This window comes from Tamandua tetradactyla, chromosome X (assembly GCF_023851605.1).
Source record: "Tamandua tetradactyla isolate mTamTet1 chromosome X, mTamTet1.pri, whole genome shotgun sequence".
Lineage (NCBI taxonomy): Eukaryota > Metazoa > Chordata > Mammalia > Pilosa > Myrmecophagidae > Tamandua > Tamandua tetradactyla.
The window spans coordinates 166,383,328-166,410,001 of record NC_135353.1 but is presented as its reverse complement, the minus strand read 5'-3'; the positions used below and the strand labels follow the sequence as shown (position 1 = coordinate 166,410,001).

The 26,674-nt window shown below is 40.9% G+C and overlaps 1 protein-coding gene across 7 annotated transcripts in view; it reads left to right on the top strand.

Moving 5' to 3' along the window:
- Positions 1-26,674, top strand: part of TBL1X (transducin beta like 1 X-linked) — a 329,283-nt gene that overhangs the window by 30,678 nt on the left and 271,931 nt on the right. The window contains exon 1 of one of the 7 annotated variants that reach the window (XM_077146500.1): positions 558-12,597. The exons of the other annotated variants lie outside the window; for them this stretch is intronic. The gene's annotated coding sequence lies outside the window, so the exon portion shown is untranslated. Of the gene's footprint in view, positions 1-557; positions 12,598-26,674 lie in introns of those variants that run through there. 7 annotated transcript variants of the gene reach the window in all.

Below are 26,674 nucleotides of genomic sequence, written 5' to 3'. Positions count from 1 at the left end.
CCATGTGTATATCTTGTTATTGCAGCAGCATTTTGTTGAATTTTTGTTTGTTTTTGTTTCTTTGGGAAGTGCCTAGGCCAGGAATCGAACCCGGGTCTGCCATGTGGAAAACGAGAATTCTACCACTGAACTACCCTTGCACCCCTGAGTATTGTTTTTTTTTTTTTTTTTGCATGAACAGGCGCCGGGAATCAAAGTGAGTATTGTTTTTTTTTTAAAGCTGAAAAAATATATGTGTTTTAGAACCAGGCGACGGTATCTTGATCACAGGTGCATGGGGAAACCTTGGACCAGTGCTTTGCTTTTTTTTAGTACTTGATGGCTTTGCTGTTTTTTCATAGCGACTTAGTTCTGTTTGTAAGTCATCTGCTTTCAGTTTTGCTGAAGAAGGGGTTCAAACTTTAAAAGAAAGCAACGCGAGCTAGTGCTGAACTGGGTACCTTAAATCTGGCTGTTTGGTTTTCTTTCCCAGACATGTATTTCATCCATTGTGGTTGTCATTAAATGATCTTTCTTGTCATTTCACATTAGTGGTTTTTTTTTTTTTTTTAAGAAAAACTGCCATTTTAGTTGACGCTTTGTGACCAGGGCTACAGATTGTGGATGAATGCAGAGGTTACTCTCGTGACTTGAACACAACACGAGGTGTGTCATCAAGATGAGAAGTGACATGCGCGGCCCCAGTAAAGGGCTTTTGGCTGAGCGCATTTGCTGAGAATGGTCTAAAGTTTAGTTTTCATGAGACACTAAATATCAACCACAAAACAGTTCTGGGGATTTCAGACCATGGTTTTGTTTGCTTAATTTGAAAGGATTGATAGGCTAGCCTTGGCTTTTGTGTATGGTTTTTGGTTGTTCACGTCTTTGTTCTTTTTTCTTTTGTCAAAATTGAATTTACATTATGACTTTGTATACAAGATGATGTGGGATAAAATGATCAGTGCATTCAGAAATTTATAGGGAACAGTACCTGTGGATTTTTCTATTCTGCCTTGTGCCAAAATGTTATTTATGTGTATCAGGATCCGCATATTTTTGTCCTTAGGTGAACTGAAATATCTGTCCTTAAAAAACAAAAACCAAAAAACACACACTGTTTCTCTTTGTAGTAATATTCAGGAGGCACCTTCTGCAAAGAGAGAGAAGAAAACAGCATGTAGGGTTTTTTATTACCCAAATTTATACACCTTCATCTCTCTAGAGATCAATACATTTAAGCTCTTACAAGAAATCTAGTTCTAATGGGGGTAAACCATCACTTTGGGAATATAGATATATATTTGGGCCTGTATGTTACCCATTCCCACTCCTTGCCTATTCGGGAGCAAGGACAAATGGCACAGAGTATTTTGTTTTAGCCATGCTTCCTGGCCTCTGAGCAGAATTTGACTTAGTATTGAAAGCTTGTCAGTGTGACACTGTTGACTTGCTTCACCGTTGGTCAGGGATTCGTTTTCTGTCATTGTTGAGTGACAGTCCTAATAATTAACTCATTTCATTATTTATCAGTCAGGTTACTCTCTATACAGTATTTCAGAATGTAACCCAGAGAGAGATCCTAAGCTGAAACCATTGTCTGGAGCCCCCCAAAGAGTTGGTTTTACTAAGCTCACAGACGATATACTCACAAAGTCAGATATCTATAGTTAATTTCTGGAAATTTGATGGATGGGGGTATTTTATTTTCCTGGCTGCTGGAGCAAATACCATGCACTGGGTTGACTGAAACAAGGGGAATTTATTGGCTCATGGTTTTGAGGTTAGAAGGGCCAAATTGAGGTGTCCTCAATGCGATGCTTTCCTTGGAAGAATATGGTGGTGTGTGGCCGGCTGCTGGCCATCTCTGGTCAACGGCCTTTGTCTCATCTGGCAGGCCGGGCATATGGCGACCTCCCCTGGCCTGCTGGTTCCTTTGATTTCTAGATTTTGGCTGCTCGGCCTTCCCTCTGGGGCCTTCAGTAGTAGAATTAAGACCTATCCTGATTCATTTGGGCCACACCTTAACTGAAGTAACCTCATGAAAACGTCCTGTTTACAAGAGTTCACAGCCACAGGAATGGGGTACGTTCATGTACGTGCTTTTGTGGTGTGCACACAGCTCCACGCCTCCGTGGGGATGGCATTGAAGCTGGAGTGTGCGGGGAAGGGCTTGTGTACAGTTTTCACCGCTGGTATGTTAGATCTATTAGTATACTAACCTTAGAAAGGGAAAATGAAAGCACATTAGTTTGGAGCATTGTTGAAGTACCATTTACATAATTTATATCAATGAAGGCAGTTCTCATTAGGAAGATTGGATTAAAATTAGCTATCTTCATTCTTTTCCCACAGAAATAAAAATCAAGTCAGTTTTCGTTCAAGTGATTGTATGTGGAGCTTTATAATTGGAAAGTCAAAGTTAGCAAAATGATATAACACTACCTAATTACATTAGTACATGCAAACTAAATTTAGAGGAAGATGAGTTCATGGAAATATTTTGTTTTTATGCTCAGCCAATACAGCTCACACCCACCCAATAGTTGGGGAGTTTCTGGTTAAATCTTTAAAGTTTTTGATCAACCTGGACATGCTTTTGGAAAAGTTAGTTGAAATAAGAGACTGTATATTTTATTTATTTGAATTTGAATTTTCTCAGTGCTATCTGTGATGTAAGCCTGGCACGGTAGAGCACGCTTGGTGTCACAAATCATTATTTTCTTTGTGGCCTTGGCTTTAAGGAACATGGGAGCCTGATTCATAGTTCACTCGCTGAAAGTAAATGTTCAGCCTTCTTTAACTTCCTGTTGTGTTTGCTTTTCCATTCAGTGTTCTAAATTTAGACCACAAACAGAATTTTCCGTATGGGCTTCTGATGGCCCAGATGCTCATCGGAATGGAATTTCTCTCTGTCCACAGCACTTGATTGGACAGTTGGTAGAGTTTGCCGTTGAGGGATTTGTCTAGCTCATAGAATTCAGTTGGATACATTGTAGGTGTGGGTTGGGCAATATTTTGGTTTGCAGACTGTGTACTATTCTGTTTCATTTCCGTCTACCATGGATGTTTCCATGGCCTTTGTATTTCCGTAGATGTCAGCTTGTGATTTTTTTAAATTTAACATAGAACTCTTAAGTGCAACTTAAAATTGAGTTTTTAAAAAATGTCTTTATTGAAATATAGTGTACATACCATAAAAGTGACCCAATTAAATGTACAATTCACTGACTTGTAGTAAATTTACTGAGTCGTGTAACTGTTATCATCATCCAGTTTTAAAATATTTTCATTCTCCGGTGAGATCTCTTATGTCCTTGTTACCACCCACCAGCCCAGGCAGCCCCTAATCTTCTTAATCTCTATAGGCTTCCTTTTGTTGGATGTTTTTGAGTCAAATTTACAAGATAGGGACTCACTATGTTTGGTTGAGTGTTCTGGATTCTGAGACCTTGCTTGATGAACTCTCTCCCTTCCCCCCTCCAAACCAGGGATAGGTGCGGGTGAAGAAAATAGGTTAATAAGCATCCTGTCTCAGTTTCTTCATCTGTAAGATCAGAATAATGGTGGATTTGTGGCAGGCTCTAAATACGAAAACCCATGGGAAGTAACGAGTCCAGAAATGGGCACACAGGAGGAGCCCATTGCATACACTGTGTGTTAATAGTGGGAAGTAGTGCCTAGAGGGCTGGGAAAACCAGGAGAAAGACCTATTTCTGGAGCAGCAGGCTGAGTCCCTGGAGAATTGAGGAGACAACCACAGGGCAGTCGCCCCATCGTGCTTTCAGCCGTTTCCGGTCATGAAATCACTGGCTTGTTTCTTTCCTGGCACTAATCCTTAGACCCAGAGGGCAGTTGGATCTTGATTGAAGGTTTACCTTAAATTCAGTGGTTCTCAACAAGGGCGTCTTCTGGGGAAGGTTTGACAGTATCGTGGAGATATTTTTACTGCAGATGAATTTGGAGGGTGGGTGCTTCTGGCATCTAGAGGGTGGAGGCCAGAGGTGCTGCTTGGCCTTCTCCGATGTGCAGGGCAACCCCCACCATGGAGAGCTGCCCCTTGACCCCACATTCTGCAGTGCTGAGCTCCAGGAACCATGCCCAGTAGCTCTGTCAGTCTCCTTCCTTTGACCCTGGTGGTAGATTTCAGTAATTACTTTAAGACTCACTGAAGTTGGATGACTAAAAATTCCACTGGACATATTAGAGAAAATACAAGCATGGTTCCACCTTTCCTGGGTGAAGTTAGGCCACCTGATGCAGTGGGCCCATACTTTCCAGGCAAATAGGGGTTTTTCTAAAGCAAAGTGTTAACAAGTTTTGGGAGTCAAATTTGGAGGCAAAAAACCTGACTTTCAAACATAGTAAAAGTATTCATTTAACTCCTAAATTTTGTAAATAAAAACTGGAGCCACCATTTGGCTTTGAACTGGTAATCTCATTTCAGGCTTATCTGCTCCTAGAAGAACTGAGAGAGAAGGGAGATGGATGGCTCTTGGTGTAAAGAAACATGCTCTAAAAATGATGACTGCCCATAAGAGCAATGGGTTGCTGTTCTAGTTTGCTAGCTGCCGGAATGCGACACACCAGAGACGGATTGGCTTTTAATAAAAGGGGATTTATTTTGTTAGTTCTTCACAGGAAAGGCAGCTAACTTTCAACTGAGGTTCTTTCTTACGTGGGAAGGCACAGGATGGTCTCTGCGGCCTTCTCTCCAGGCCTCTGGGTTCCAACAACTTTTCCTGGGGTGATTTCTTTATGCATCTTCAAAGGCCTGGGCTGAGCTGCGAGTGCTGAGATGAGGTATGCTGAGCTGCTTGGCCTGTGCTGTGTTGTGCTCTCTCATTTAAGCACCAACCAATTAAGTCAAACATCATTCATTGCAGCAGGTACGCCTCCTAGCCGACTGCAGATTTAATCAGCAACAGAGGAGGTTCACGTACCATTGGTTCATGTCCACAGCAACAGAACTAGGTGCCTTCACCTGGCCAAGTTGACAAGTGAATCTAACTATCACAGTTGCCTTAAGCTGTCTCTGCAAAGGCAAGTTTCTAGAGGAGCTGGGACAACGGCTTCCCCAGCCTGACACGTTAGTCCATTTGGTCACGCCGAAAGGAGTCTTAGGCTCTTTTGATTTCTTTGGGATTTTCAGTTGCACCTCTGCAGTGTACGTGGTGTAGTTGTAGCTGCTGCTCCAGTGGTGCCCCATGCCGTGCCCTCCCTTTTGCCACCTGCGTTGCATTTTTGTGGTCATCCTGTCTTTTGAGTTCCCAGAAATCCAGGCCTCCTGCCTGGGTGTTTTAGTTTGTGTAATCTGGCCCCCCTTCTCTGCTTTAAGACTGAGGGCAAAAGCTAACACTCTCCTGCAGCTCCTTTTTCTGTCATCTGGGACCTTTTCCTCCCTCCCCGGTGAAGCCTGCCTGCCTCTACTTCTGTGCCCTTCTGAAATACACAGACCTTTCCTCTTTACAGACCCCTGACCTTGGTGCTTTTGTTTCTTTTGCCTTTCCTAGGCTATCATTTCCCAAAAGTGATGTGTGATTATATGCTCATTTTAGAGAATTCAAGCAATGTGAAAGTATAGGAACCAATATTGACTCGTATAGAGTGTGACATTATTGATGTTTGTTTAGCATTTTCAGTTACCCATATACAACTGTGTACTCATCTGTGCCTACCTAAATGGGATCATATTATACTTGTTTTGCTCCATCTGGGTTCTTTTTTACTGCTTCATTGAGATGTAATTGAAGTAAAACTAAATAGATATGTAATGTATAATTTGATCTGTTTTCTCATGTGTGTGTGTGAGAGAGAGAGAGGAGAAACCATTTGTGAAATTAGATAGCACATATTTTCATCCCTCCTGCTTGAGAATGCCAGAAATGGATTGGCTTTTACAAAGAGGATTTATTAGGTTACACATTTGCAGTTCTAAGACCATAAAAATGCCCAAATCAAGGCATCAACAAGAGGATACCTTTACTGAAGAAAGGCTGATGGCATTTGGGGTTTGTCTGTCACATGGGAAGGCACGTGATGATAGACGTCTGCTGGCCCATTTCTTCTGGCTTCTGGTTTCAGTGGCTGTCTCCAAAATGTTTCTGGACATTTCTTTCTCTTAGCTTCTCGCAGGGTGTTTTCTTTCTGAGCTCTTTCTCCTTGAGCGCTGTTAAAGGACTTCAGAATGGATTAAAATCCACCTCGAATGGGCTGGGTTGTGTCTCCATGGAAACAACCTAATCAAAAGATCCCAACCCACAGTAGAGATGCAGCACAAGAATGGATTAATAGAACTTGGCTTTTCTGGGGCATCTAACAGTTTCAAACCAGCATCTTCCAGAGTTTCCTTGTACCCCTTTGTAACTCCTTCTGTCTCCCTCCGCTCCTGTCCTGAGACATTGTTCTGCTTTCTCTTATGATAGTTTGCATTTTCTATCAGTTGAATCTTATATATATTTTTAAACCTGGCTTCTTTAACTCAGCAAATGATTTTACCCTTCATCCCAGACACATGTATCAGTAGTTCATTTCTTTTTATTTTAGGGTGTGGGTGTACCCAGTTTGCTCAGGTACTCACTTGTTGGGGGACCATTTTAGCTGTTTCAGTGTTTGGCTGCTTTGAATAATGCTGCTCTGGCTGTGCATGCACAGGTTTGTGTGGAGGTAGCAGAATAATGCTGCTCTGGCTGTGCATGTAAGGTTTGTGTGAAGGTAGCAGTCAGTCATTCTTGCACTTCACCTGCAGGATTTGTTGAGACAAATTTCCAGTCCTCATCCCCAGAGTTGATTCAGTAGATCTGCTTTGGGGCCCAAGAATTTGCATTTCAGATGGTTCTCAGGGGGCGACTGAGTGCGCCTCTGGCCCCAAACGGTGCTCTTATAGAAGGACCCGCATAGGCTTTGAGAGCCAGGGCATTAAAGGAAGTCTTTAGAAAACATCCCTCTGTTATTTGTTCCAAATGTTTTTCTCCTAAACCTTGACTTTCAGTGTTGATTGTGGTTTTAATCAGACTTTCAGTTTTACTTTGGTCGTGTGTATCAGTCTTTTCTTTTTGACTTCTGGGTGTTGCTCCTTTATGTCAACTTTATGTTAAAAGACTAATCAGAGAATAACTTGGGTTGGGGGCAGGTGGCGGCTGACCTCACCGGCACCAGGCCTCATCCCCTGCTGCCTTCATGGGACTCCTGCAGACCTGTCTTGTGCCCACTTTTTGCTGTTGGTTGGGCCTCCTCCTGATGGAGTGTCTGATTAGTGCAGGCGGCACCCACACAAGTGCTGCACTAGCCTATGTATTAGTTATAGCTAGACCTTTGTTTTGGGAGAAGACAAGTTTTATTTTAGAGAGCAGCTCTAAATTACCACTGACTGTTGTTCCTGCAGAAGTGTCTTCCTGTATTTGATCATGCATCCCAGGCCCTCCCAGTTTGCTCCTGGATGTGCCATCGACACTCGTGGGTAACGTCTTCTGTGCTGTGTTTCACCTCCTTACAGTTTCCATCTCTACTCTAGAAATCACATGGAGTGGATTGCGTAAAGGGCTCCAGGCTATTGAAGTATATGCATCTCCTTTTTGGCAAGTTACATTTTTAGAGATTAACAGTGACTTGTAATCATTGACTTATGATCTAGTTTCTGTATCTTCTTGTTTTAAAAGAACTTTATCAAGATATGAGTCACATACCATCCATTTATTTAAAGTGCACAGTCCAATCGTTCTTCATATAGTCGCAGGTTTGTGCAACCAACACCATTACCTAATTCCAGTGTATTTTCATCACTCCCAAAGGAAACCCTGCACCATTAGCAGTCACTTCCCAGCCTTCCTGCATCCCCTCCCCTCACAACCACTAATCTGCTTTCTGTCTCTATGGAATTGCCTATTCTGGACATTTCATATAAATGGAGTCAGACAATATGTGGCCTTTGGTGTGTGGCTTCTTTCACTCATCATAATGTTTTGAGGTTCGTTTGTATTGTAGCATGCATGAGAACTTCAGTCTGCTTTATGTCTGAATGATACTCTGTTGTATGGGTATACCACATTTTGCTTATTTATTTGCCAGTTGGTGGGCATTTTTGACTTATGTTTGAATAATGTTGCTATTCGCAGTCATATACAAGTTTTTGGGTAGACGTGTGTTTTTATTGCTCTGAAGTATAGACCCAGAAGTGGGATTGCTGTGTCATATCATCCTAGTACCTTGTTTTGTATCAAGGAAGCATAAAGGTTTTTTTTGTGGAATATATATAATAAAACTAGTTGTTTTAGCTACTTTCAGTTGTACAATTCAGTGGCATTCATTACATTCACAATGTGGTAGAACAGGTACCACTATTCCCAAAATGTTTCATTCCCCCAACAAAAAATCTGGACCCCTTAAGCAGCAACATCCCATTCCTCCTGCAATTCCAAGTAATCTGGATTTGCCTGTTCTGGACATTTCATATAAGTGGAATCATATAATATGTGGCCTTTTTGTCTGGCCTTATTCACTGAGCATTCAGTTTTCAAGTTTAGTCAGTGTTATAGCAGGTGTTATCCTAGTTTCTTTGGAAAACATTTTGCCAAAAGTCTGGGTCATGAAGACTGGGTTGGATTAAGGGATGGGGTCAAGGTTGAGGAAGGTGAGTAGATAATAAACCAGAGACCCTGGCTGCACCTCTCTCAGATTGCATTTGTTCCTGAATGGCAAGTTGTTCATAAAACTGTTCACAGTTCAGCTTCCACCTTGGCATAAATTGCTCTTCCCTACCCCACCCCCTTTTCTTTTCTTTGGCTCTTTGACATTTTCCCTGCTTTTCTGTATCTAAAAGTTGCCATAGGGAAGGATTTTGGTCAATTAAAGATCTACTTGCTGACCCCCCTTTTGTCCTGAATACTTTGGGTAGTGTTTTTAGAAGGTCCTTTCTTTAGACATACAGAAAGCTGACGTTTCCTGATGGGTTGTGGACAGGTCTTCCAGCTCTGGGGCCATGGGATTCCAAGCAGCGAGATTTTACTTCTTTCTAGGACCTGCTCAAAGCCACAGCCCCAGGTAACAGTGTCATGGAGTTGATTACTTTTCTTAATTTATAAAACTTTTGACTGTGTGGGACCAACATGACGGTCCATGTTTGTGTTGAAGAATACAAGGCTGAACTTCTAATTCCATCTGTGGATATGACTTTTCTGGGTGTCTCTGATGAGCCCAAGAGGCTTCTTGGAAGGCTGAAGGCCAGTTGCCTTTGCTTCTGATCCTCTTTTAATTGACTATATTAGTTTCTTGTGGCTGCTGTAACATGGCAACAAACTTATTCGCTTAATCAACACAAGTTGATTATTTTGCAATTCTGAAGGTCGAAAATGCAACCTCGGTCTCACTGGGCTAAAATCAAGGTGTCAGCAGGGCTGTGCTCCCTCCTGGGTCTCTAGAAGAGAATCTTAAGAGAATCTTTACCTTGCCTTTTCCAGATTTTAGAGGCTTCCTGCTTTCCTTGGCTTGTGGCCCCTTCCTCCATCTAAAAAGCCAGCAAAGTAGCATCTCTCCTGATCCTTCTTCCTTAGTTACAGATCCTTTTCACCATAGCCGGGAAAGATTTTCTACCTTTAAGGACTTGTGATTAAGTTGGGCCCACCCAAATAATTCTGGATAATCTTCCCATCTCAAGAGCTTGACTTACTTACAGCTGTGAAGCTCATTTTGCCATGTAAGGTAGCATATTCACAGATTCTGGGGATTAGGGCTGGGTGTATTGCAGAGTGGGAATTCTTCTGTTACCCCACCAATGTTCTTTTAGGAGTTATTTCCTTTGTTTCTGTGTTTTAATATGTTCTTCTGAAGTCTGCATGATTGGTATATTTATTTGACATTATTGTCTCTTGAATACGTCTCTTGAGTAATTCAGAAATCGGGGGGATTCTTAACCATTTTGTTTGCATGCATTTTTTTTTCATTGAGGTACATGTAGTCCACTCTTGAAGGGTCTGGATCGTTGAGTCTTGGCTTGCCTCTTAGCAATGCCAGGGATTGTTTTTCAGCTTGAAAAGACCTGACAGTCTTGGTGCAGCCCAGGTTCACACTGGTGACCCTGGACTTTCTTTCTTCCCTAACATCTCACAGTCTGGAGTCTGCTACCTTTGGTTTGGGGCTGTATTGGGAATTCTACCAGAGCTAATTCCCTAAGGGTGATGTCTCAAAGGAGTCAGCAGTGGGAAGGGAATGAGACTGCCCTGGAATGAGCGGAGGTAGCAGGTGGAGCTGGGTCACCAGGATTTTGCAGAGGCCATATGTGCCCACATGGCTCTTGGGCTTGTGGATCCACAAAACAGTGGAGAAGACAGGTGGGAATAAAGAGAGATGTCACAATGATACAATCTTGCTAATTTAGCATTTTGGGTCAAAAATATTTTTGGAGTGCATTCGTCAGCTGTTTGCTATACTAATGCTGTAAAACAAACAGCCACTCCCCCCACCCCCACCCAAAGTCAAAGACTTGACTACTGTAGGCTGAGTGAGTCCAGTCAGCAGTGGCTCTCCTGGAGACTCACCTGAAATCAGGAAGGTGTGTTGGGATCAGGCCTGAGTTCAGGGCTGAACTACGATCTCTTCATTCTGAAACCAGTGGCCTACTGAAGCATGTTTCTGTGCTTCTCACATCTGCAGTAAGAAGTCGAGTCTCACTATGCAGGCATGTTTAAAACCTCTGCCTATCACATCCCCTTGGCCTAAGCAAGTCACCTGGGCAGATCCATTATCCATGGAGTAGGAAGGGTCTACTCTAATCAGGAGGTACTGCAATGGTACATGGCAAAGGGGGTGAATGTTTGCTTCTGCTGTGAGGAGGGAGGGATGACTTGAGATTTGAGATTTGAGATCTGAGTGGATTCTGCCACAGTAGTGTGTGGGAGGGCAGATTAACACTGGGGGTTCATCATGTACCTGGGGAAATTAGCTCTGTGGGCTGATGTCAGAAGCACTGGGTGCATGTTAAGTCTTTAGTTTCCCTGTTTCCAACTGGTGGTGATATGGTCCCCTAGGGCTTGCTCAGCAATGCCTAGAGACATTTTTGGTTGTCACACCTGGAAAGGGAGTGCTGGCGTCTAGGGGGTGGAAGATGAGGAGGCTGCCAAACATCTTGTAGCGCATAGGACAGCCCTCCTCCATCCATCAGAGTTATCCATTCCAAAATGCTGTTGTGCCAAGGCTGGGAGACCATGCCTGAACTTCTGGTGATTTCCAGGTGCTTCTCATGGACTTTGAAGTTTGAGAACCATGTGTCACTGGACTTCCTAATTGGGAAGAAGAACTGGCGATCCCTTACATATTGAGAAAATGAGGCCTGCTAAGGATAAGCTCTTTTAATGCCTCCATGTAGCTGTGTAGAGGCAAGGTGAAATAGAAACTTGGCTAGGTCTGTATTATTTCTGTGTGGCTTCTTATTTGTTCTGTGCTGTATTCATTCTTTAAATTCTGAAACTTCTTTAATTTTCTTCAGGTAACAAAGGGACCCTTGATTTGTGTTGAAAAGTCCATTTTTTAGGAGATTTCCATTATGAGCTTAATATGTGTGTATGTGTGTAGTATATATACACACATATATATTTATATATATATAAATATACACACAAATATATATATATATATATTTTTTTGGCAAGTTGCCTCTTGCCAAGTACTTGTTTTATATACAGGTGTGCATTGGTTTTCTTACCACCAAGGTTGTGATTGACAGCATACCTTAAATTTCCTCCCTGTCTGTGCAGTGGCAGCACATGGTAATTATTGGTCACTTGCTAATGGTATTAATTTCAATGTGAATTGCTTTCTGTGTTAAGATTCCTTTATTTAGTTTCCACAGCCCAGTCTTTTGTACCTTGCTATGAATTCTGTTTCCAGCCTTTTGGGGCTGATGGTGAGCATGCTGCTGTTTGCTTGCTGGGTGGCAGAAAGCTTTGACCCCACTCTGGGAAGAAGTGTATCAGTGACAGCCTGACAGCCTCATTCCTCTTTCTGTGTTGTGAGAGTATTTTATTTTGGTGGTTGAAATATTTGATCTATTTTGGTGGTTGAAATACTTGATCTATTAAAAAAAAAAAAACAGAAATTACTTGCTGATGGGACAATGGAATCATAATGGAATGACGCCTCCATTGTGCACAGCAAGCAAATACAGGTTTAAAGAGCCTGTCTGGGAGTCGTTTACTAAAGAGGATGACGCGTCATGGAGAATCTGCTATCACATCAGCTAAATATGGCTGATAAGGACTTCTAGCAGATTAGGGGAATACCTCTGTTATAAAAGACTTTTTTGGTTTTGGTAACGATTAATTAAAATGGATCTTCTTGTGTGGTACTTGTGAGAGCAAGGTTTTGTTCTTTCTGATTCCCAGTATGGGAAAAGACCTTTTGTGGTTTGTGGAATGCAGAGAGAGGGCCAGGGGCTGTGGAGGTGGGCTCCTTGATTCTTCAGTTGTCTTCCCAACTCCTTAACTTGCTTTGCAGCTCCTTGACCACCAAGGCCCCTGGGTTGGTGTGTTTGGCAAGCAGATGACCCATACATTCACAGATGAAAATAGAAGTATGTGAACTAAATGAAAGGGCAGACTTGGCTTCGCCGAAGAACCCAGAAGCCATTCGGTGTGTATTTTAACTTCCACTTTTCCAAATGCAAGTTTAGTAATTTCAAATGTCATGAAGCCACTATTCTTGGTAATTTTCAACCATGTTTTGTCTGGAATAAAATTTACATTAAGATGAGCTGACCTCTTGAAAGGAATTTTTTTTTGGGGGAGGGGGTACATGGTCCGGAAATTGAACCTGGGCCTCCCACATGAAAGGCAGGCATTCTAACCACTGAACTACCCTCTTGAAAGTAGTTTTATGGTTAGATACCAGTGGAGCTTTTGGAGCACAGCTCCCACCTCAGCAGGTGAGACTGTCTGAAAGGTGCCTAGAATATTACTTGTGCCAAACAACTTGAACTGGAAGGAACACAGGAGGAAACAAAACTGCTTTCTGTTTTGCCTTTCTGTACCCAGATGGTTTTAACTATAATTCATGTCATGCAGGATTAATGTGTGTTACCATGCAGAAAAGGGTTCATGTTGTAATATACAGAACATAGAAGGTCGTTAAAGTTGGAAAGAGGGCTGTGTGTTTATGAATATGGATATATGATTCAGGAGAGAAAGGATGAAACCATTTGGAGTGCAAGGAATGAGTTAGAAGGCAACCATTTTTTTTTTTTTTTAATTTTTTTATTAACGGAAAAAAAAAAAGAAATTAACACAACATTTAGAAATCATACCATTCTACATATGCACTCAGTAATTCTTAACATCATCACATAGATGCATGATCATTGTTTCTTAGTACATTTGCATCGGTTTAAAGGAACTAGCAACACAACAGAAAAAGATATAAAATGTTAATATAAAGAAAAGAAATAAAAGTAGTAATAATAGTAAAAAACAACAACAACAAACAAACCAACAAGCAAACAAAAACAAAAAAAACCCTATAGCTCAGATGCAGCTTCATTCAGTATTTTAACATGATTACTTTACAATTAGGTATTATTGTGCTGTCCATTTTTGAGTTTTTGTATCTAGTCCTGTTGCACAGTCTGTATCCCTTCAGCTTCAATTACCCATTGTCTTACCATGTTTCTAACTCCTGCTGAACTCTGTTACCAATGACATATTTCAAGTTTATTCTCGAATGTCCGTTCACATCAGTGGGACCATACAGTATTTGTCCTTTAGTTTTTGGCTGGATTCACTCAGCATAATATTCTCTAGGTCCATCCATGTTATTACATGGTTCATAAGTTTATCTTGTCTTAAAGCTGCATAATATTCCATCGTATGTATATACCACAGTTTGTTTAGCCACTCTTCTGTTGATGGAGATTTTGGCTGTTTCCATCTCTTTGCAATTGTAAATAACGCTGCTATAAACATTGGTGTGCAAATGTCCGTTTGTGTCTTTGCCCTTAAGTCCTTTGAGTAGATACCTAGCAATGGTATTGCTGGGTCGTATGGCAATTCTATATTCAGCTTTTTGAGGAACCGCCAAACTGCCTTCCACAGTGGTTGCACCCTTTGACATTCCCACCAACAGTGGATAAGTGTGCCTCTTTCTCCGCATCCTCTCCAGCACTTGTCATTTTCTGTTTTGTTGATAATGGCCATTCTGGTGGGTGTGAGATGATATCTCATTGTGGTTTTGATTTGCATTTCTCTAATGGCCAGGGACATTGAGCATCTCTTCATGTGCCTCTTGGCCATCCGTATTTCTTCTTCTGGTAGGTGTCTGTTTAAGTCTTTTTCCCATTTTGTAATTGGGTTGGCTGTCTTTTTGTTGTTGAGTTGAATAATCTCTTTATAAATTCTGGATACTAGACCTTTATCTGATATGTCGTTTCCAAATATTGTCTCCCATTGTGTAGGCTGTCTTTCTACTTTCTTGATGAAGTTCTCTGATGCACAAAAGTGTTTAATTTTGAGGAGCTCCCATTTATTTATTTCCTTCTTCAGTGTTCTTGCTTTAGGTTTAAGGTCCATAAAACCGCCTCCAGTTGTAAGATCCATAAGATATCTCCCAACATTTTCCTCTAACTGTTTTATGGTCTTAGACCTAATGTTTAGATCTTTGATCCATTTTGAGTTAACTTTTGTATAGGGTGTGAGAGATGAGTCTTCTTTCATTCTTTTGCATATGGATATCCAGTTCTCTAGGCACCATTTATTGAAGAGACTGCTCTGTCCCAGGTGAGTTGGCTTGACTGCCTTATCAAAGATCAAATGTCCATAAATGAGAGGGTCTATATCTGAGCACTCTATTCGATTCCATTGGTCGATATATCTATCTTTATGCCAATACCATGCTGTTTTGACCACTGTGGCTTCATAATATACCTTAAAGTCAGGCAGCGCGAGACCTCCAGCTTCGTTTTTTTTCCTCAAGATGTTTTTAGCAATTTGGGGTACCCTGCCCTTCCAGATAAATTTGCTTATTGGTTTTTCTATTTCTGAAAAATAAGTTGTTGGGATTTTGATTGGTATTGCATTGAATCTGTAAATCATTTTAGGTAGGATTGACATCTTAACTATATTTAGTCTTCCAATCCATGAACACGGTATGCCCTTCCATCTATTTAGGTCTTCTGTGATTTCTTTTAACAGTTTTTTGTAGTTTTCTTTATATAGGTTTTTTGTCTCTTTGGTTAAATTTATTCCTAGGTATTTTATTCTTTTAGTTGTGATTGTAAATGGGATTCGTTTCTTGATTTCCGCCTCAGCTTGTTCATTACTAGTGTATAGAAAAGCTACAGATTTTTGAATGTTGATCTTGTAGCCTGCTACTTTGCTGTACTCATTTATTAGCTCTAGTAATTTTGTTGTGGATTTTTCTGGGTTTTCTACATATAGTATCATATCGTCTGCAAACAGTGATAGTTTTACGTCTTCCTTTCCAATTTTGATGCCTTGTATTTCTTTTTCTTGCGAGAAGGCAACCATTTTTGTAAGACAAATGATAAAATGATGGCTTCGGGGCTGGGTTTATGACTTGGCGAGTGAAGTGAAAGCTGCATTTTTCTGTGACTTAGTGTGAATGAGAGAGATTCCACTGGGCCACTGGTCTTTTTTTGTTTTTAATTAAATTTTTTTTTTTTAAACATAACAACATACAAAAGCGAACATTCTTACCATATAATCATTCCATTCTTGGTGTCTAATCAATAACTCACAAAGATCATTTCTTAGAACATTTGTATCAATTCAGAAAAGGAAATAAAAAGAAGAAAGAAAAAAACCTCATACATACCATACCCCTTACTCCTCCCTCTCATTGATTGCTGGTATTTCCATCTACCCAATATATTTTAGCCTTTGTTTCCCCTATTTTTTTTCTATACCCCTTATCACTCCCTTTCATTGACCACTAGCATTTCAATCTATTAAATTTTTTTTAAACATTTGTTCCCCCTATTATTTATTTATTTTTGATCCGTGTGTTTTACTCATCTGTCCATACCTTAGATAAAAGGAGCATCAGACACAAGGTTTTCACAGTCGCACAGTCACATTGCGAAAGCTGCATCGTTATATAGTCATCTTCGAGAAATATAGTACTGAAACACAGCTCTACAGTTTCAGGCCCTTCCCTGCAGCCACTTTAATACACCTTAAACTAAAAAGGTGATATCTATTTAATGCATAAGAATAACCTCCAGGATAACCTCTCGACTCTGTTTGAAGTCTCTCAGCCATTGACATTTTATTTTGTCTTATTTCTCTCTTCCCTCTTTTGGTTGAGAAGGTTTTCTCAATCCCTTGATGCCGAGTCCCAGCTCATTCCAGGATTTCTGTCCCACGTTGCCAGGAAGGTTTACACCCCTGGGAGTCATGTTCCACGTAGAGAGGAGGACGGCAGTGAGTTTGATTGTCGTGTTGGCTGAGAGAGAGAGGCCATATCTGAGTAACCAAAGACGTTTTCTGGAGGTGACTCTTAGGCCTAATTTTAAGTAAGGTTAGCCTATCCTTTGAGGGGATAAGTTTCATATGAACAAACCCCAAGATCGAGAGCTCAGCCTCTTGCTTTGGTTGTCTCCATTGCTTGTGAGAATATCAGGAATTCTCCACACGGGGAAGTTGAATTTTTTCTCTTTCTTGCCATTTCCCCCAAGGGGACTTTTGGGCCACTGGTCTTGACCCTGCTTCTTATTGGTGCCATAGGGAGGTTTCCCAATTCAGCTTTCCAAATGCTCTCTAGGAACTATATTTGCTTGATAGAGATATTTTCTTGCTTGCTTCACTGTCTTTTAAGGAGCTGGGAACTGGCATTAGCAGTTCATTAACAGATTCCAAGCAATTTCTAAGTCCCTTTAATGGTTGTCTCATTTATCAAGGGGTTAACAGGATAAAAAGTACAAGGGGAGCAGGATTTACCAACCAGCTCTCCCTGAAAGTCGGAAGTTTTTTCAGGTACCGACCCTCATGGTCTACCTGGTGTCTACACTTGTAATGGTAAATGAAGGCTTTTTTTTTTTTTTAATTAAAAATTTTTTTTAAAAAAACCAAAAAAAACCACCAAACAAATGCAAACATTCTTATTTTGATCATTCTGTTTTACATATATAATCTGTAATTCACAATATCATCACATAACTGCATATTCATCATCATGCTCATTTCCTGGGACATCTGCATCTATTCAGAGAAATAAAACGAAAACAGAAAAAAATTTCTACATACCATACCCCTTACCCCCACCCCCACTGATCACCAGCACTTCAAACTGAATTTAACATTTGTTTCCCCTATTATTTATTTTTATTCCATATGTTCTACTCATCTGTTGACAAGGTAGATAAAAGCATCAAACACAAGTCTTCCACAATACACAGTCACATTGTGCAAGCTACATCACCACACAATCATCCTCAAGAAACGTGGCTACTGGAACACAGCTCTACATTTTCAGGCAGTTCCCTCCAGCCTCTCCATTACATCTTTTTTTTTTTTTTTTTTAACATGGACAGGCACCGGGAATCAAACCCGGGTCCTCTGGCATGGCAGGCAAGCGTTCTTGTCTGCTGAGGCACCATGACCCTCTCCATTACATCTTGGACAACAAGGTGATATCTATTTAATGTGTAAGAACAACCTCCAGGACAACCTCTTGACTCCATTTGGAATCTCTCAGCCATTGACACTTTGTCTCATTTCACTCTTCCCCGTTTTGGTCGAGAAGGTTTTCTCAATCTCTTGATGCTGAGTCTCAGCTCATTCTAGGGTTTTTCTCAATCCCTTGATGCTGAGTCTCAGCTCATTCTAGGGGTTTTCTCAATTCCTCGATGCTGAGTCTCAGCTCATTCCAGGATTTCTGTCCCACCTTGCCAGGAAGGTCCACACCCCTGGGAGTCACGTCCCACATAGACGGGGGAGGGTGGTGAGTTTGCTTGTTGAGTTGGCTGGAGAGAGAGGCCACATCTGAGCAAAGAAAGAGGTTCTCTTGGGGGTGACTCTTAGGCGTAATTTTAAGTAAGCTTGACCTATCCTTTGTGGGGTTAAGTTTCATATGAACAAACCCCAAGACTGGGGGCTCAGCCTATAGCTTTGTTGTCCACGCTGCTTGTGAGAATATCAAGAATTCAACTTGGGGAAGTTGAATTTTCCCCCTTTCTCACCATTCCCTGAAGGGGACTTTGCAAATACTTTTTTATTCACTGTAATGAAGGCTTTTTGAGGTTAGATTTCTTATTTGGAAATTAGGTTTATTTGAGTTAATGTAAGTCATTTCTCCAATTTATTTCTGAGTCACTGTATTAAATCAAAGAGGCTGATTTAATTGTAGTTCATCAGTTTTTTTGTCCAACATGCAGATGAATGTTTCCTTGGAAAGAGACCTCCCATGGGAACATAATTATTGAATTAAGTTCATCACCATTTGACGTTGACCCCAAGGGAATGTAGAAACCACCCAGTATTTTCTGTCGACCAGGGTCTTGGGCCAGATGCTTTATCCACAGCATGATGCAGTCTTTCTATAGTTAGAGTACATTCATTCACCTTGGGCCGTTCTGCACCTGCCCCCGCCGCCGCCACTGTGGCATAGATTAGATATGCCTCACCCAGTGGCTGGAAAACTGGCCTTGAATCTCCACTTGACTCTTCTTAGTGGTGATGCTTATAATAAGTCTCTTTGCCAGAATTTTTGGTGGCCTTCTGCCTTGAACAGGAACCAGGAAAAGCCTACATTCCAGCAAACTTCATCCTGTAGTGTCTTAACATTGCAGTCTTGCTTTTCTCCTCATGTGTATTGAAATAATTAAAGGCTGATTAGGAGCCTATCAGAGAAAATCAAGTTCAGACTTGTAGTCTGAATAGAAGAACTATGATTACCTTTATCTTAATTCTCTTTGGAAGAACTATAAGCTTGTGCATAAGCTTGTGCTGTGATGAGTTACGCATGGAGAGGCTTAGTTTTTCTCTGTAAAACCCCTACACCAACTCATAGACTTTGACTTAATGATAAAAATGTTGTTAATTTTGTTTTTTAATCATTAAAACATTTAGCTTGAGAATCTTCATTGAAATATGGTGATCTTTTGTGGCTTTGTGTAAATATGCTTTGGTGCTTTAAAAAAAGACCCCTTTCTGATTGGCATACTTGGTCTGTATAAAATTTAGGAATAGAACGAATCTCAAGGACAGCAGACATGCCACACTGACTCGTTTTGTTATTAAGCTTGCTTATCATAGAAGAGGAATTTCTCCCTTTAGCACCTGTTTTTTGCTCATTGGCTTTCTTGAAATGTTTCCACATCCGATCTTTGAGGAATTGTAAGATGGAAAGTGAGAATTAACATATTGTCTTTGTGTAACTAGCAGTGGCTTCTTGCCCTGCATGCTACAATTTTGTTGTCCATTGCTCACTTAAAATTGAGTAACATAACAAAGCTTGTCTTGCGAGATGAACAGTCATAGAAGTTGAAGGGACTCCTTCATGTCTCACGTGACAAATGGGCTCAAGACATCAGCCAGCAGGGAGGAATGATTTATCTCTGCCCCATTGTCTGTAATTTCTTCTCTTTGCTTCCTCTTTTTCCTTTTTCAGTTGTCCTTGATGTCCGTTTTAACTAAATTTCACGGGTAAAATTGCTGGTGGCAGAGATACTTAGATGGGCTGGAGCGCAGTGAATCACCATGGCCCTGTAGCCCCAATTTAGTGTTGAGAAAGGAACAGAGGGCAAGACAAAAAGGGTGAAGAAGGAAGAAGCAGTGGCAGCATGGCGTTCAGGGATATCTATGAATTGGGGAAATATGGCAAGATGGTGTTAGAGTTTTTGTTGGTGGCATGGAGACTACCATGATGGCCAAATCTATGTATTAGTATATATACATGCACATGTGTATGTGTGTGTGTGTGTGTGTGTGTGTGTGTGTGTGTGTGTGTGTGTATATAGCATGTATGCTTATGTATAGACACACACAAATGTGTTCACATTTTCAGAGAGATTTTTAAAACTCCAAAGAAATCAACATTATAGTTGTATTGCTGGACCTTCTGGGAGGTGGTCACTGTGATGGAGTTAGGGATGCAAGTGGTTTAATGGGGGCAAAGGCCTGTGAAAGATAACAGGAGAGGAACAAGATTGGGCAGTGAAAGCCTCAAGACCACCAGCATATCTGAGAAAGTCCTGGCTAACCCATTGTGCCTTCTGCATCCAGTAATGACCTTTAGAGGAGTGTGGTTTTAGAAATGCCCAGGTCCTCTGTCTAGGCTGTGCTCAGTCGTTTGCTGGGAATGCTCAGGAAAAGTGTGGCCATTGTGGATTTGCAAGTTCTTTCTTGAAAGGAGGTCTGAGTTGTGTGCCTCCATAAGTTGGCACAGGTGCAAACCTGATGTTTCATGTCAGTTTTACATAAGAAAAAAAAATTTTGCAAAACATTCAGGTTGCACTGAATGACATTGCCATCTTATAAAAAATGATTATATTCTGGCAGTGTCTTTATGGCTCAACCTAATAGAATCTTTTCAAGGTATAATAATGCTTGTCATCTTTCCTGTCAAGAAAATCTGCTCCACATCACCTAAAATATTGTCTGATCCATAAGGACAGCCTTTCAGTGGACCTGGGAACCATTCTGAAGATTTTGAACTGGTTGGTTTTATCAGGATACTCTCTCCCCCTGAATTGTTTTGGCAAGGATTCTAAGGTATTAAAGAAATAGTTGCATTTATGAGTAGGTGTTGGTTGCGTGCATGTACTTAAGGTTGTTGTAAACTATGAAAGCAAATTTATTTGGGGGCAGCTCCTTCCTTTTCCTTAATGTTTTGTGGGTGCTGAAATTTTGAGGATCATTCTTTAAAAGAGAGTTGCTTTTGCAAGTGTGGCCTGTGCCCTTTAGCCAGTAACCCAACAGAGTATTTGTACAGAGTTGCGTTTACTGACTTGTTACAGAGAGGGAGAACATTTACTGAGAAACTGGGGTATTTCAGTAAGACGATGTTAGGAAGGGCTTAAGAGATATGGGCTTGTGCTAGGTGACTTGAGAGAGGGTTTAAGGAAATGGGGCTTTGCCTCATAAAGCTTTTTGCCTTTCACTGTTAAGGATGAAGTAAGGTATAGGTTTTCATATATACCCTTTTCAAGTTAAGGATTGTCTGTTGGAAACTTTTATCTTAAGTAGGTCCTCTGATTTTGCTAGTTGCTTTCTCTGAGCCTGTTGAGATGATCATGTGAGTTTTGACCTTTTTTCTATTGACAGGGTGTATTACATGAGTTGCTTTTTGGGTATTGAACTAACCTTGCATTCCTGGTATAAATCCCCCTTGGTCATGACGTATATGCTTATTTATCTATTTATGGATTTTGTTTGTTAATATTTTGTTGAAGAGTTGTGTGTCTGTGCTCATGGGGGATACCAGTCTACAGTTTGCTTTTCTTGCGATTTTTTCTTGTCTGTTTTTGGTATCAGGGTAACACCAACCTCATAATATGAGATGGAAAGTGTTCCCTTCTCATCTACTTTCTGAGTTTGTGAAAGATTGGTGTTTTTTCTTTCAAGAATTGCTAGAATTCTGGACATGGATTAAGCATTGGGTTTAGCATATGCTAAAATGTCTCATAGGTGTCTTTAATCACTGTGCCCTTTCAGGATTAATAAATCTAAATTATAGAAGTGTCATTAATTTGGGACAAGTCAGGTCCTGGACATGTCAGGTGTATATATTGACCTATTGTATGCATAGCACAACATTTGTGTGGTCCTTGAGAGTTTTTGCAAAGCTCTTTTCCATTCGTGATCTCCTTGTATCTTCATGTTACCCTTAGAAATAGGCTATTTCTTTTATTTTACTAATGAGGAAGTGGAGGCCTGGATGCTTCATGTGATTTTGTGAAAGTTATGTAGCTAGAAAATTATATCTTCAGGAAGTAAAAACCAGACCTGATTGTACATCTGGGTCACACAGTAGTCTGCTCCAGTGTGCCTGCCTTTTCCTCATCCTCCCAAATTACACACTTTTGAAACATGGTTAAAGTTCATTTTTTATTTAGAATAGTTGTTTGATTTATGGATGTCTCAGTGTGATTTCAATAACGTGAACAACTGCATGGAATTTTGGTAAATAATGGTCATTGGTATATACTAGGAGTTTATTAAAAATGTGATAAATTTAAGCTTATCTGTTATTTATCTTCTAAAAACAAAAGGAAAAAAGGGAGAGGACCCTGTGTTTTAGAGACCAATGTTTAAGAAGGGAATATAATAAAGTAAGAGTGAAGTGCTATGGCTTCAATTCTGTGAAATTGATTTTTTATGTGACCTTTGTAGCTACTATGTTGAAAGAATAACAGTGAGTGAAATATCCATTCACAGGTCGAACTGGAGTCCGGAAACCTAGGTCTTTCAAACTACAGGCTATGTACTTTTTCTGCCTCAGCGCCTTGTTAGGTCAGACTGTCACTGCTGACAATGAAATGATGAATATGCAGATCTACAAGCCTAAATAAATGAATGCAAATTCTGGCTACCCTGCGACCTGGATGGCATTTAATTCCAGGTGCCGAGGGGAGAAGCAATGGGAACCCAGTCCCACAGCTCCATCGCCTACCTGTGACAAGGGTGCAGAGAGGACCCCACATGCCTAGTTGCCTGCTGAGCTCACATCCCTCTGAGTGGCTTTGTGAGCAATGATGTTTCTGCAGACTGTAGTATGAAAATTGAGACTTCCATGAAGGGTTTAGGATTCATAATTAGAATTTTTATGTTATCTTTGGTATCCGTTCATCTGAACTTAAATGAAAGACACTTGGAAAATAAGAGTAGATAGAGATGGTTTTGTTTTATTCTTTACCCATCAGTGTCCCTTTTTGGACCTTTGGGGTTGTGTCAGGACTTGGCCTGCCTCCCAATGGCTTGAATGTGCAGACCTGAGCCCCTTCTGTGGCTCTGCGTACACAGAATGCTACCTAATGCAGTGGAACAGTGCCAGGAACTTTCTTTAGGAGCTCCTGTTTCATAGGCTGCAGCTGAGTGTCAGCAATGGAAAGTCTGAGTCATTGACCTGAACAGGTTCCACATCGTGAACAGGTTGTTAGTTCTGTGGTTCTTTCTCATGTTTGAATGTCCTTATCATCTGTGACTAGACAGAATAAACAAATCCCCTTCCCATACCCCTTTCCTGTAACCGCTCCAAAGAGGGTTGTAGATTTGTTTTGTTTTTTTCATTGTACCTGTGTATTGGAGAATCAGATACTTGCCAGTTACTGGGGTGTCCCATGATGTATGCTGGAACCTCACTATTTCATGTCCTTGCCTGGTAGGAAAGGATGACAAGAATCTTTTGGAAGATGTGGACATGTACTAGTTTACAACCGCTTAAGGCCAGGTTTGAGAAGAAGGGAAAATGAGTAAATAAAAAATGGTAGCCTTAAAAAATGCTTCTCCTTTTAGCCATGAGCTTGCCAAGATCAGGTAAAGTTACAGTCAGAGTCTCTGGAACCCGGGCACTGTCACCTTGAATCAGACCTGCATTGTTTCTATGTTAAGAATTCTGAAGAGCTTATCTCCAGAAGAGGGTGCACAGACTCTCTGCTGTGCTGGGTTCCTCCTGAAAATTTCCTGCAGTAGCCACATGGTTGAATCTGGAATCTGCAAAGTGATGGTTATGGGAAAACTGGGATGTAGAGTGGAGAAGGGGTACCATTCCAAGGGCAAGCAGGGCCTGTGCTAACAACTGTGGGCTCTCTGTGTGTTGGAGGGCAGCAGTTCTCAACAGGGGCACTCTGTCCCCCAGGGACACTTGGCAATGTCTGCAGACAGTATTGAGGGTCACCACAGGGGGTTGGTTGCTACTGGCATCTAGTGGGTGGAGAGCAATGATGCTGCTTCATATCTCACAATGCATGGGGCTGCCTCAAGTAATAAAGAATTATCTGGCTCCAAATGCCAGTAGTGCCGAGATTGAGAAACCTGCAAGTCAATGGGACTCCCTAGATACCCAAAGAACCTTTCATTTTTCTGTTAAAATGTGGACAAAATTTAATGGAAAAATGGAAGGGACTCTTTGGGTTGTCATGAGAGGAGACCCCATGGCATTTAGAGGTCCAGCACAGAGGCTTTGGGATCAGACTGACCTGGATGTAAAGCAGCCACCCCCATGTCCCAGCAAGCTCTGAACTCGCACCTTCCCAGGTTCCTCTTCTGCAGAATGGGTATGCAGGTTTGAATCTTTGGTGGACCCCAGAAAAGCTATGTCCTTTAATCCTCATTTAGTATTGCTGGCTGGGAGTTTTTGATTGTTCCCATGGAGATGTGACTAACCTGATTGTGGGTATTAATTTTTGATTAGAGGGAGCTATGATCGTACCCATTCCAGGTGGATTTTGATTAGTTTGCTGGAATCCTTTAAAAGAGGAAAGATTTTGGAAAGAGTCCCTTTTGAGAACCACAGATCCGGAGACAGATCCTGCACAGTCAGAGACTTTTGGAGATGAGGAAGGAAAATGAAACAAGAAGCTGGGAGAGAAAGCTAGCAGACGCTGCCATGTTAGCCATGTGCCTTTCCAGTTGAGAGAGAAACCCTCAACGTCATCAGCCTTCTTGAGTGAAGGTAACCTTCATGCTGGTGCCTTAATTTGGACATTTCTGTAGACTTGCTTTTAGTTTGAATGTTTTCACTACTTTAGAACTGTAAACTTACAACTTAATAAATTCCCCTTTTTAAAAGCCACTCTGTTCCTGACATATTGCGTTCCTGCAGTTAGCAAACTGAAACAATGGATATAGTAACATCTCAGTCCTTGGATGAGGCCATGTATGCCATACAGAGTGGCTTAGGATGAGCACGCCAAAGATTCTGTGATGGACAGCAATAATAATAATAATAGATAGTTACTATGAAATATTGGCAAGTCCTGCCAACAGAGGGACTGGGCTGTAGATGGGCGCACCGACTCCATCGCATACCACAAGTTTTAGTTGACTTAATTTGCATCTTAGCCAGATGGCAAAGCCCTACTTCTTGTGCCTAAATCATGGTCAATTCTTTGAAATGCCCAGAGGCTGCTTTGCTGGGGCAGGTAGGGAGTTAGTGCTTGTCCTGTCTTGATCTTTGCCATTGGTTCCTCTTTGGAGCCTGGTAATAAGGAATGGCCCCTGGGCCTTGGGATGCCCCAGCTTTTCACCTTGTTGTGCCTCTGGTTTAGAGCAGAGAGGCTAATAATATTGATCAGGTTATCGTGCAGTTGTTATGCTGATGCTGTTATGCTGTTATCTTACCACTGCCTCCAGATTGCATTGAGGGTGGAAGTAAAGAACACATGTAAAATGTCTGCAGAGCCTTCTAGCAGCACACCTCCTTTCATTCCCCTACCTCTGAGGAAAGTTCTTTCTGTGTAAGACTGAGATCTTCCTCAGCTGCTTACGCTCTTCCCTTAGCCTCTGGCCTCCTGCAAGAGTTCCCTGAAGAGTTTGTTGCCTCTAAACCTACATTGTCTAATGTGGTATCCGTGGGTCACATGGGGCTATTGAGCATTTGAGATGTGGCCAGTCCAAACTGAGCGACCCTGTGTAATTGTTGAAATACACACTGGATTTCAAAGACTTTGAGAAAAGGAATGCAAAATATCTTACTGTATACTTTTTTAAAATTTGTTTTTTTTTTTGAAGAAGTTGTAGGTTTGTAGAAGAACCATGCAGAAAATAGGGTTCCCATATACCTACATTCATGCAGAATTTTCCCTATTATTAACACTTTGCATTAGTATGGCACCTTTGATAAAATTGGATAATAATATTATCATTACATTATTAACTGTAGTACATAGTTCATATTTGAGTTCACTGTGTTGTGCAGTATAATGTTTTAAAAATTTTTTAATTGTAGTTACATATATACAATGTAAAATTTCCCTTTATAACTTCATTCAAACATATAATTCAGTGGTATAAATTACAGTCACAGTGTTGTGCTAACATCACCACCACCCATTAGCAAAACTCTTCTATCATCCCAAACAGAAACTCTTTTTCCAAATAAGTTCTAGCTACCCTTTCACTACCCCTATCCTGGCTCTGCTAACCTATTATAGTTTCTGAGTCTATGAGTTTGCTTATTCTCCTTATTTCATATCAGTGAGCTCAGAAAATATTTGCCTTTTTGTGCCTGGCTTATATTTCACTCAGCAGGATGTTATCAAGGGTCTTTCATGTTGCTGCATGTATTAGCACTTCATTCTTTTTATAGCTGAATAATATTTCATTATATGTAGATCCTACATTTTGTTTATCCATTCATCTGTTGATAGACCCTTGGGTTGGGTCCATATTTTGGCAATTGTGAATAGTGGCACTATGAACATTGGTAGGGAAATATCTATTCAGATTCCTGGGTACATACCAGGAAATGGGATTGTCTGTCCATCTGGTAATTCTATACTTAACTGTCAGAGAACTGCCAAACCGTCTTCCACAAGGGTAGCTCCATTTTACACTCCCACCTACAAAGAATGAGTGTTCCAATTTCTCCACATCCTCTCCAACACTTTTTAATTTTCCATTTTTTAAAATAGTAGCTATTCAAGTGTGTATGAAATGTATCTCATTGGGGATTTGATTTGCAGTTACCTAATGGCTAACGATATTGAGCATCTCTTCATGCGCTTATTGGCCATTTGTCTGTCTTCTTTGAAGAAGTG